Consider the following 13,480-nt stretch of genomic DNA (forward strand, 5'->3'; position numbering starts at 1 on the left):
TAGCTTGTCATTAGCGTTTCCATTTGTGCCTATCGCTGTTTTCTTTCCTCCTCTCCTCTCTCTCGTTACTCTCTCTCTCCGGTTTTCACAAGTTCATCAAACAAACTGTGGTAAGAACCTTTCATCAAGCACGGTGAGTAATGGCTTCTCCCTGCTATTGTTATTTGCACTGCTTGCCACATGTATAGTTTATCTATCTCTGTCGGTGATGAGGGATTCACATGTGATAAATGCAGGGAAATAGTTAGGCTGACAGAGAAGATTTCAGAATTAGAGACACGCATCCAAACTTTAATTGAGGACAGTAAGAATGTGAGGGCTCTAGATACGGCTTTGGATGCGTCTAGCTCAGGGAGTCCTGTACATTGTTCGGTTTCGGTAACAGGGCCTTTGCAGCAGGGCAACTGGGTGACTGTGAGGCGGCATAGTCGTGGGTCTAAACACCACTCTTCTGTTCCGATTAAATCATTAAACAGGTTCTCCCCACTCAGTGATGCACCCACTGAGAAACCTGATGAAAGTGCTCTAGTTATTAGCGATTCTATTGTACGGAATGTGAAAATAGAGACACCAGCCACCATAGTCCAATGTTTACCGGGAGCCAGAGCGCCTGACATCTTAGCAAATTTAAAAGTGCTGGCTAATGCTAAACATAAATACAGTAAGATTGTTATTCACGCCGGTGCTAATGATGTTCGACTTCGCCAGTCGGAGATCACTAAAAATAACATTAAAGAGGTGTGTGAACTTGCAAGCATGATGTCAGACACTGTAATATGCTCCCAACCATGCAGCCATCAGCTACAGTATCACATCAGACAGTGCACTATAGATCCCCTGAGGAACAGTTCCACTCATACTCTACTATAGGAGAGGAAGAATTGTATAAACTTGTTAAATCATCTAAACCAACAACATGTATGTTAGACCCTATTCCATCTAAGCTCCTAAAAGAGGTGCTTCCAGAAGTCATAGATCCTCTTCTGACTATTATTAATTCCTCATTGTTATTAGGGTATGTCCCAAAATCCTTCAAACTGGCTGTTATTAAGCCTCTCATCAAAAAACCCACAACTTGACCCCAAAGAACTAGTTAATTATAGACCGATCTCGAATCTCCCCTTTCTTTCAAAGATACTAGAAAAGGTAGTATCCTCACAATTATATTCCTTCTTAGAGAAAAATGGCATCTGTGAGGATTTCCAGTCAGGATTTAGACTGTATCATAGTACTGAGACTGCTCTCCTTAGAGTTACAAATGACCTGCTCTTATCATCTGATCGTGGTTGTATCTCTCTATTAGTGCTATTGGATCTTAGTGGCTGCGTTCGACACTATTGACCACACTATTCTTTTGCATAGACTAGAACACTTTGTTGGCATTAATGGAAGTGCATTAGCATGGTTTAAATCGTACTTATATGACCGCCATCAATTCGTAGCAGTGAATGAAGAGGTATCATATCGTTCACAAGTGCAGTATGGAGTACCGCAAGGCTCAGTACTAGGGCCGTTACTCTTCACGCTTTACATGTTACCCTTGGGAGATATCATCAGGAAACACGGTGTTAGCTTTCACTGTTATGCTGATGATACTCAGCTCTATATTTCATCACGGCCCTGGCGAAACATACCAATTTGAAAAACTAACGAAATGCATAGTCGATATAAAAAACTGGATGACGAGTAATTTCTTACTGCTAAATTCTGAAAAAAAACAGAGGTGTTAATTATATAGGCCTAAAAAGCTCTGCATGTAATGACCTAGAACGCTGTCTAAGCCTTGATGGCTGCTCTGTCAATTCTTCGTCATCAGTTAGGAACCTAGGTGTGCTATTTGATAGCAACCTTTCCTTAGAAAGCCACGTTTCTAGCATTTGTAAAACATCATTTTACCATCTCAAAAATATATCTAAATTACGGCTGATGCTCTCAATGTCAAATGCAGAAATGTTAATCCATGCGTTTATGACCTCAAGGTTAGACTATTGTAATGCTCTATTGGGTGGTTGTTCTGCACGCTTAGTAAACAAACTCCAGTTAGTCCAAAATGCAGCAGCTAGAGTTCTTACTAGAACCAGGAAGTATGATCATATTAGCCCGGTCCTGTCAACACTGCACTGGCTCCCTATCAAACATCGTGTAGATTTTAAAATCTTGCTTATTACTTATAAAGCCCTGAATGGTTTAGCACCTCAGTAATTGAACAAGCTCTTGTTACATTATAGTCCTCCACGTCCGCTCCGTTCTCAAAACTCTGGCAATTTGATAATACCTAGAATATCAAAGTCAACTGCGGGCGGCAGATCCTTCTCCTATTTAGCGCCCAAACTCTGGAATAACCTACCTAACATTGTTCGGGAGGCAGACACACTCTTGCAGTTTAAATCTAGATTAAAGACCCATCTCTTTAACCTGGCTTACACATAACATACTAATACACTTCTAATACTCAAATCCGTTAAAGGATTTTTAGTCTGCATTAATCAGGTAAACCGGAACCGGGAACACTTCCCATAACACCCGATGTACTTGCTACATCGTTAGAAGAATGGCATCTACGCTCATATTAGTCTGTTTCTATCTTATTCCGAGGTCACCGTGGCCACCAGATCCAGTCTGTATCCAAGTCAGATGGTCACTGCAGTCACCCGGATCCAGTATGTATCCAGCCCAGATGGTGGATCAGCACCTAGAAAGGACCCTCTACAGCCCTGAAAGACAGCGGAGACCAGGACTAGAGCCCCAGAGACAGATCCCCTGTAAAGACCTTGTCTCAGATGACCACCGGGACAAGACCACAGGAAACAGATGATTCTTCTGCACAACCTGACTTTGCTGCAGCCTGGAATTTAACTGCTGGTTTCGTCTGGTCAGAGGAGAACTGGCCCCCCAACTGAGCCTGGTTTCTCCCAAGGTTTTTTTCTCCATTCTCTCACTGATGGAGTTTTGGTTCCTTGCCGCTGTCGCCTCTGGCTTGCTTAGTTGGGGACACTTCATTTACAGCGATATCGTTGACTTGATTGCAAATTATTGCACAGATACCATTTAAACTGAACTGAGCTGCATGATGACATCACTGAATTCAATGATGAACTGCCTTTAACTGTCATTTTGTATTATTGACACACTGTTTTCCTAATTAATGTTGTTCAGTTGCTTTGACGCAATCATTTTTGTTTAAAGCGCTATATAAATAAAGATGACTTGACTTGACTTGACTTGACTTTGTGCCGTGACTGTGAATGGTATAATAGTGAAACCACCTGCTGATTCCCTTTTGAACAATGACAATTTAGTCCTCACTTGTGTTAAGAATGCTTTTAAGTGTTTGCCACAAGCATTCTACAGAGGATAAAACGTTTTTCAAGTGGAGTACGAGTGTAAATTGCCGCTGAGCTTAAGAACTGATGTAACAGTGACATTAAGGAAATCTCCGATGCCGAGGAACTGTTCCACAATTAACCAGGGATTTTACACCATCAGTAAGATTTTGATTAGGTTTAAATATAATGTTTAGTTTTAAATAATATTAATAAAAATAATAATAAAACATTTCAGCAAGCTATATATTGCAAACATAATGTGTATTTAAGCAAAATTGCACATACACAGAGTCTTTGAATGTGCTGAGAATCCATTCCTCTTCTATGAACTATTTAAGTTTCTGAATCTAGGCCAGCACACTCTCTTTTTAGTGAGGATTCAGTGCTTTGATAATAACCGTAAGCCACTGACAGTCAAAGCTCCTTTGAAAATAACTGATAACACAACGAAACTTTAAAAAGATTGAAGTGGAAAAGTAACAGATAGAGAAACTCCTTCAACCTTTACATAATTTGGTTTTAGTAGCTGGTACAATATTTCAACATCTATAGCCAAATGTTTTTTGCGATATAATTTGAATTCACAGGTATTTGTATATAAAATGTATATGTTTGCTTTAAGAGACACTGTAATTATATATATATATATATATATATATATATATATATATAATTTTGTTACAACTTTAAACTTTAAAAATTCAGCTGACAACTGGTTGCAACTAGAATGGTCAGTATTTATTATAAATATATTACAAATATACAATATTCATAATATAATATTTATTAGAAATTTACTTGATTAAAACTGAAATTCAATAAACTCAACTTTAATTAATTAAATTACATAATGTTACTAAATGTAATATTGCTACTAATAATGAATAGTTATTTTTAATGACATTTTTTATGAACCTCAAATGATTCATTTGTAAATCTCTACAAGTTGTACAATGGTTTATTCATATATTGATATTGTACATAAAATATATTCTAGAACCATGTTTCACATACAGATAACTCTGAAAACTAAGATAAAAAAGTGAATATAAATTCTTATATTCAAAAAGTTCAACTTCCATGCAGCCAGTCTCTGGGTCTATTTGTGCCAACAGCATATTGCCCTCATACTGCGGAGGAACGAGGTGTGCTTTGCTGTAAATGATCTGTCCTGAACTATTGCTGTTGCTCATTACAAGAGTCCGACTGCCAGCAGCCACCTTTGATGGATAGTTTTCTGTAGACACCTGACAGTGTGACCTGAGTGTTTTGGATTGTAAACAAACAGAGACAGTGTGTTATACAAGTAAGCCAAGTAGAGACTGTGGCAGTACAAAAGAATTTGCAAGTCTGGGAGGCCTCCTCTACCTAATCAGTTATACTGGCCTGCATACAGGTCCAATCAAGGGCTTGGCTTAGTGGTTCTTTTGCCCTTAAACAAATTCAATATTTAGTGCTTACCTTTTCAGAAAAGTAGGGATGGTTGGATCACAATGGTTGACTGAAGAACTAGTCAAACAGTGAGGCTGACAAATTTATTTAGATTTATTTTCTAAATTTGTACTTTTTTTTTTTTAAGGCTTTGAAAGGTTTCAAAAATTTAAAAAAAGATAAAATAAATGAGATTTTCTCAAGAACAGACACCAATAATTGAGAAGTATTTTAATCTTAAAATCTTAAAAAAAGCCTTAGACCAGCATTATGATATATATATATATATATATATATATATATATATATATATATATATATATATATATATGTATATACATATACATACACACACACACACACACACGCACATGCACACGCACACACACACACACACACACACACACACACACACACACACACTCACTCACTCACTCACTCACTGGCCACTTTATTAGGTACACCTTGCTAAAGTGTTGGAGACATTCCACAGAGATTTTGGTCCATATTGACATGATAGCATCACGCAGTTGCTGCAGATTTGTCAGCTGCACATCCATAATGTGAATCTCCCGTTCCACCACATCCCAAAGCTGCTCTATTGGATTGAGATCTGGTGACTGTGGAGGCCATTTGAGTAAAGTGAACTCATTGTCATGTTCAAGAAACCATTCTGATTTGAGCTTTGTGACATGGCGCATTATCCTGCCGGAAGTAGCCATCAGAAGATGGGTACACTCTAGTCATAAAGGGATGGACATGGTCAGCAACAATACTCAGGTAGGCTGTGGCATTTAAACAATGCTCAATTGGTACTAAGGGGTCCAAAGCATGCCAAGAAAATATCCCCAACACCATTACACCACCACCAGCAGCCTGAACTGTTGAGACAAGGCAGGATGGATCCATGCTTTCATGTTCTTTATGCCAAATTCTAACCCTACCATCTGAATGTCCCAGCAGAAATCAAGACTCATCAGACCAGGCAACGTTTTTCCAATTATCTATTATCCAATTTTGGTGAGCCTGTGGGAATTGTAGCCTCTGTTTCCTGTTCTTAGCTGACAGGATCGGCACCCGGTATCTGGTCTTCTGCTGCTGTAGCCCATCTGTTCAGGGTTTGACGTGTTGTGCGTTCAGAGATGGTATTCTGCATACCTTGGTTGTAACGAGTGGTTATCTGAGTTACTGTTGCCTTTCAATCATCTCTAACCAGTCTGCCCATTCTCCTCTGACCTCTGACATCAACAAGGCATTTTCGTCCACACAACTGCTGTTCACTGGACAGTTTCTCTTTTTCGGACCATTCTCTGTAAACCCTAGAGATGGTTGTGTGTGAAAATCCCAGTAGATGAGCAGTTTTGAAATACTCAGACCAGCCCGTCTGGCACCAACCATTCCACGTCACGTAAATCCCCTTTCTTCCCCATTCTGATGCTCGCTTTGAACTTCAGCAAATCGTCTTCACCACATCTAGATGCCTAAATGCATTGAGTTGCTGCCATGTGATTGGCTGATTAGCAATTTGTGTTACCAAGCAACTGAACAGGTGTAGAAAGTGGCCGGTGAGTGTATGTATATATATTACAATATATATATATATATATAATATATATATATATATATATATATATATATATATATATATATATATTACAATTGCCCTTGGACTCCCCTATTACTCTGAATCTCAACTTAAAAGTTTCATGCTAGAAATATTAATATGTTAGTGCTGCCCAAATTATTTTCTAAAACCCAATTTGTCTGTCTGTTTAATTGAATGTATTCCATGTACATACATGAATATTCAATCACATAAACTATTCTATCAAATTCCAAAAGGGAATTCTCAAGCATCAGGAAGTGAGCCTCATCAGTATACATGGAAATTTGTATCAAAATGGAAGGAATATTCCTGGCTGCGAGCCAAGATTTCCATCTGCTGAGATTAGCCTGTCAGAAAATACAGCTGACATACGGTGTGAAAGAGAAAGAATCTTTCACCCAGTGGTCCAGATAATGCCTGCTGGATGCTGTTATTATGCTTCTATCGGATCTGGTTGCTGCAAATCATCAGTGAGAATCTGAACGGGTGGCTGAGATAATGACTTTACTCCCAAACCCCCCTCTGATGTCCAGGTCAATCTCACACCAACTGCCCATATCTCCCTCCTGGAGTTTGCCAATTAGAGCCATAGCCAGATCCTATTGGACAGAATTAAACCTGGCACTGACAAATAAGAAGCCAAAGTTTCCTGCAGATTAAATTACGGACATGGTACCCTCTCAAGTAGTGTAAACTTTTTTTAGAGCTACTTGAAATATCATATGCTATCAAACATGCTTGCATTTGACTTGTGGCATAAAGTCTGGTTCACATTGCACAATATTCATGCCAATAAGATCCCTGGAGAGAGCTATCCGTAAGCATCCCTATTTATCCCAAAGGCATATTTTATCAGCTATTTACTCTGCAAGTACGGAACCTGCATGTCATCATTCCTCACGGGTACTTTATCTGGGCACACAGATTTTCTACCAATTAGAAGAGTCATAAATGCCATGTGACTAGTTACTCTGGAGTATTTACCAGTCAACTAACCTGCCAAACCTTGACCCCTGATTCTGGCCAAAAACACAAATTTAGACAGGAAGACACCATTTCACTTTAAAGGGGTCCTATTATGTTCTTTTACAAGGTCTTGATTTTGTTTTGGAGGTGTACTAGAAAAGGGTCTCATACTAGGTTGTTCGAAAAACACATTATTTTTTTCACATATTTTACATTATTACAACACCTCTCTCCCCAGTCTGGCATGAAGGGCTCGAATGGTTCCTGTATCAATGAAGGCCCGCCTTCTGGAATACGAGATGTGTTGTGATTGGTTAGCTGGGCCAGTGTGTGCTGTGATTGGTTAGCTGGGCCAGTGTGTGTTGTGATTGACAGCACTCGGCGCCTGGCCGGGAAATGTCCTGCTTCTTACCATAGCTGCCTGCTGCAAGCTTCAGTGTAAATATTGCGTCAAAATCAAATCAATTTGAGCGTGATTTGAACCCGGATGATTGTAACCACTCTAAGCTCATTTGTCTTGGGAACACTAACGCATCTTTGACATAATGATAACACTTGTTGTTGCCTTCTCTAGTGCAGCTCAACCAGGTCTCGTCCGATTCTTCGATCTTTGTGATATCACAAATCCCAGGAAAATATGCGTTGTAGTCCAAACATGTCATTCGTTGTAGTTTGTAAAAAGTGATTTCTGTTAAAGGGGTCATATGATGCAATTTCAAATTTTCCTTTCTCTTTGGAGTGTTACAAGCTCTTGGTGAATAAAGAAAATCTGTGAAGTTGCAAAGACTAAAGTCTCAAATCCAAAGAGATATTCTTAATAAAAGTTAACACACATCCACGCCCCCTTGAAACGGCTCATTCTAACACGCCCCCACATATCTACGTCAGTATGTGGGAAGATTTGCATAACACCGCCTAGATGTTCATGCAAAGAAAGAAGGCGTACCTTTTATTCTTGTTGTAGTATTGTTGTTGCCACCGCTGCCATGTCGTATAGACGCCTGCCTCTGCTCATTCAATCCGGCCGCGGCTCACTCTAGGCCTCAGGCCTCTGCTCACTCAAGGCCAAGGTGTGTGACGCTGTTTCGTTGAGAAAGTGAAACTACTTTGTTTTTGCCTTCCAAAAGAAGACACGAGACTTCATGTTCATGAAACACTAGATATCATGTTTATATCACATTTATAATGGGTTTTATGTTTATGTCTCATCGCTCTTGCTGGACAAGGCATCACAATATGTCAAGAGGCATAACATTACCATCACACGCTGGAGGCATTCGGCCAATCACAACGAGCTGGATAGCTGGCCAATCACAGCACACCTCGCTTTTCAGAGCGATGAGCCTTGTTAAAATCGACGCGTTTCAGAAGGCAATTTATAAAACAGCATTTTATGGCAAAATCTAAAATAGTCATCACTCAAAATGGCATTGCAAAACTGGGTATCATTTGACTCTTGACATGATTTTTGGTCAAACTATTCAGATTTTATTAGCAAAAATAACAGTTTTTATATGTTGTGACCAGTAGGTGCAAGTACTGTAAGGTCATGCTGTGAAGACGTTCTAAGTTTAGTCTGATTTTGCTATAATATTGTGGAGATATAGTGTAAAGTCCATTTCGTAAGCTCATTGACAAATTTCTTTTATTTGACAATGGTTTGATTAATCAGCTGCAATTGTATAACTTTTTGTCAGCATAGTCTGAAGATGATTTGTCTTTCATGAACATTTTTTAAACAGAATTTCTGGAAATTTCAAATTGGTGTAAAAATGTTCATGACAGAAAATAAGGTCTAGTTAACCGTAAACATAAACACGAGTTCGCATTTATATTGTAGTGAAGACAATATTGTGTGCATGAGTGACAAAGACAGAATGTGGCCACATGTTGTAGAAAAAAATATTACACCATAACCCAGCCACAACAACAAGAAACCTGTTGCTCAGCTTTACCCAAGATAATTACTGCAAGAAATTACTTTTTGGATTTCACGTTTTGCTGATCACATACACTGTACAGTACTTCCAAGAAATATGCTTTGCTGTGCTGAAACCACTCAATACCCACCTAATGAGATTCTACGTGAATGGAAATGATCAAGCTGCAGTAATAAGTGTTTGTTGTTGGGAATAAAAGCTAGTTTGTCAGGACGATCCTGAATGTTCTGGCAAAACCGCTGGCAGACTGAACCATCTGTTATTAATTAAATTCTTATTCAGATCTAAGTCATCACACCTTGAAAAGTGCTATCCATACATATTAATAATATATATATATTTTACACAAAAATGTAACTTCAGTCACCTTTTTAAAATGGATAGTAGTCCCAGTCATGGGTTCTGACTGGTAAAATGTACTATATTAAATATAGTGCTCTAGCTACTCTAAATCCACTGTAATACACAGCTCTCTGAAATGCTTCATTTTGAGTGGTCAGCCGTGACAACCCAAGAGCTTTTATTCCTGATAATGACCATCGCCAATGGCAATGCTGTATAACAGACTGCCCATTTCATTCATGTCTCTCATATTACACTGTGGACTGGCTTGTTTTATTCAAACGTCTTGCATTTCTCACTGTTGCAGTAATTAAATAATAATAAACAGATAATATTTTAAAACAGTTTAATCTCAAAACAATATTTCATGCCCCATAAATATTTATGTAGTGAAAAGTTGTGTAATAAGTGTTACATTATCCCTTAAATGTCTTTTTGAACTGTTATTCTTGGCTTAGAGACACTTGCTAGGATTTTTATTTCTTCTTTTTCACAGAAGCTTTGAGTTTAGTTAAGCTAATAAAATATTTAATATTTAAAATCAATATTTGTTTACTTATGTGGCAATTAGCAATGTGAACATTTAGACATTTTATCCAAAGCGACTTAGAATTGGGGGATACATAAAGCTAACCTTCATAAATATTAAAAAATACACAAAAAATTATTGTAATACAAACAAGTCAAGTCACCTTTATTAATAACAAGCTAGAAAGAGAAGGAATAATTAAAGAGAAATACATTTATTTATTTATTTATTTTTAAGATTAAGTCAAGTAGCTTCAAAAGAGATGAGGTTTCAGCTGTTGCTTGAAAATTGTCAGAGATTCAGCATTCCGGATAGGGGTGGGAAGATCATTCCACCAGCCAGGAATAGTGAACGAGAATGTTCTGGAAAGTGATTTTGAGCCTGTCTGTGATGGTACCACGAGACGTCGCTCACTAGCTGATCTCAGACTTCTGGAGGGGATGTAGATTCGACGTAGTGAGTGGAAGTATGCGGGTGCTGAGCCTGTGGCTGTTCTATATGCAAGCATCAATGTCTTGAACTTGAGGCGAGCCGCAACCGGTAACCAGTGCAAGGAGATAAAGAGAGGTGTAACATGGGCTCTTTTGGGCTCGCTGAAGACCAATCGTACTGCTGCATTCTGGATCATTTGTAGAAGTTTGATTGTGCTTAATAGAAGTCCAGCCAGAAGAGCATTGCAGTAGTCCAGCCTAGAAATGGCAAAGGCCTGGACAAGAAGTTGTGCAGCATGCTCTGTTAGAAAGGGCCTGATCTTTCTGATGGTGTGCAATGCAAACCTGCAAGATCTAGCAGTCTTTGCAATGTGGTCTCTGAAGGTCAGCTGGTCATCTAAGGTTACACCTAGATTTCTGACCGAAGTTGATGGGGTTATTGTAGAAGAACCTAGCTGGATGGAGAAATCATGCTGTAGAGTTGGAGTGGCAGGGAAAACAAGAAGCTCAGTCTTTGCCAGGTTGAGCTGTGGGTGATATTCTTTCATCTATGCCGAGATGTTGCCCAGGCAGCCTGAGATTCGTGTTTTGATGTGATGTGCTTTGGATACCTCCCCTCCCCAAGCCACCCTGAAATACCTACCAGTAAAATAGGATTCAAACCAGTGAAGTGGAATCCCTGAGATGCCGAGTGATGAGAGGGCAGACATGAGGATCTGATGATTGACAGTGTCAAAAGCAGCAGATAGATCCAGCAGAATAAGAACTGAAAAGTAGAATAATGTACATCCTGGCATTTGTTATCACAATATAAACCCCTTTTAGGAAGATACAAGGTCATCCTGTCAGGGTTTATTTTGCAATCACAATCGGCTGGATGTACAGTATCCCTTACATATAGTAACATAAAACAACTGTGCTGTGAATGAAGTCACAGTTGAGCTAGCCTGCATTAGCAATATATGGCAATATCCTATTGCAATATTAATGCATGAATGAGAAGGAAATGCTGACAATTGGTTTGTATTACTAATTGACAACAGTATATAATGTAAATAAAAATGTTTTGTGTTGAACAAATTCTGTTGTTAGATACAAACAAGCTGAGATACAAACAAGCTGAGATACTCAACAAGCTGAGATAATCGTGTTGTCTTTTCTTTTCTTTTCTTTTCTTTTCTTTTCTTTTCTTTTCTTTTCTTTTCTTTTCTTTTCTTTTCTTTGTTTTTCATGTTGTCTTTGTTTCAATCTCTGCTAGCTGCTATCTGTCTTTACCTTTACTATTCTATTTACTGTATCCTTTACTTTTCTTGTTCCTAAAAAAAAATAAAAAAAAAATGTTCAGTTCTGAGTGTAACCTGACAAGAAGGCTTGGAGAAAAAAAGGCATTCTGCTGCAAGGCAGTAAATAAACGAATCCATTTTTAAATTGATTTCTAATCAATATCTAATATCTTCTGTACTTACTGGAGACACTAAAAAAGAAAACCTTCCATGACATCTGTGATTTCATAACAAAATGTGAAAGTCTGTGTATTCAAATTGTTGAATAGTAGTTTAAATGACCAAGATACTCAGAATTCTTGCTTCAGCAGCTCAGCTTGTTTAATTTGTTTTGACTGTCATTTTGCATCAATACAGATGCAGCAAACACTTGATGAACATATCTGGGTTCCTGATCGGGGTGTAGGCTGTGATTTATGGTGATGTAAATTATGTCGAAACCCTTTCTATTTATTAGGGTGTTTGCATTATGTTTTGCAACATCAAGATGTACAACAACTTTTTCCATGTAAATGCAGCGATGAAACTCTGCAATTATGTAATTATGCTTCACACAAGCTTTGCAAATGAGCAAAAAAGAGGTGTGGAAACATTCAAATCTAAAAACTATGAAAATTATACCATAGAGTTATTTTGGCTAGCGTTATTTTGGCTAGCGCTGAGAAAATAAATGTCTCACAAGAGCTTTGCAAATACTAATAAAAACAGCTTTGGGTTTCTTTCAAACTTTGAAACCCATTCCATTAGCAGATTACTGAGGCTGTAACATAACATACTTTACTACACAAAAGAAATGAAGTAAGCAAGATAGATGGGGCAAAGTTTACAAACTGTTCAATTAAGATATCATCACACCATAACATTTTTACAGGTCAAGAGTGCATAAGAGGGACGGGAAATCAGTCTGCCAGACTGAACATCTTGCAGTTGTTTAATATCAATAAATTGCCTCTGGAGAAGGAGGTCGGCCCTGTTGACTGTATATCTCCCCCTGCGAGTCAGCCCACCCAGCCATGTGGCACAGATGCAGCATTAATTATCATAAAACCGCTGTCCATGTACAGAGACTTCAAAGTGCCCAGACGTCAGTCTGAGCGACTGCAGAGAGCCTCAGTGTGACTAATGAGCTAGCCGAGGAGGAACAACAGCAGTAGGACAAGTGTTGGAAAACATTCCCCAGTGACACAGAATCAATAAAGCAAACTGTTGTCAGTGTGGGAGGAATATTTTTTTTCTTGAAATAAAGCTGGCCATGTCTTTCCAGCAGTGGCTCTGACTAAATAAAAGGTGACTTATTGATGAGTCTGTTTCTTCATCTGAACAGATTTGCAGAAATGTAGTATTCCATCTCTTGCTCACCAGTGGATGCTCTGCAGTGAATGCGTGCCATCAGAATGAGAGACCAAACAGCTGATAATAACATCACGATAATCAAGAAGTAATCCACACTACTCCAGTCCATCAGTTAACCTCTTGTGAAGAGAAAAGCTAAGTGTTTGTAAGAAATTAATCCATCAAGACATTTTTATCTTCAAACCCATGATTCCGCTAAAATACGAGTCCTCCATCCACAATACTGCTTTCTCCAATGAAAAAGTGATCTTGTCTAAATCAGAAGAGAAATAT

The sequence above is a fragment of the Cyprinus carpio genome, chromosome A10, assembly GCF_018340385.1.
Source record: "Cyprinus carpio isolate SPL01 chromosome A10, ASM1834038v1, whole genome shotgun sequence".
NCBI classification, from domain to species: Eukaryota; Metazoa; Chordata; class Actinopteri; order Cypriniformes; family Cyprinidae; genus Cyprinus; species Cyprinus carpio.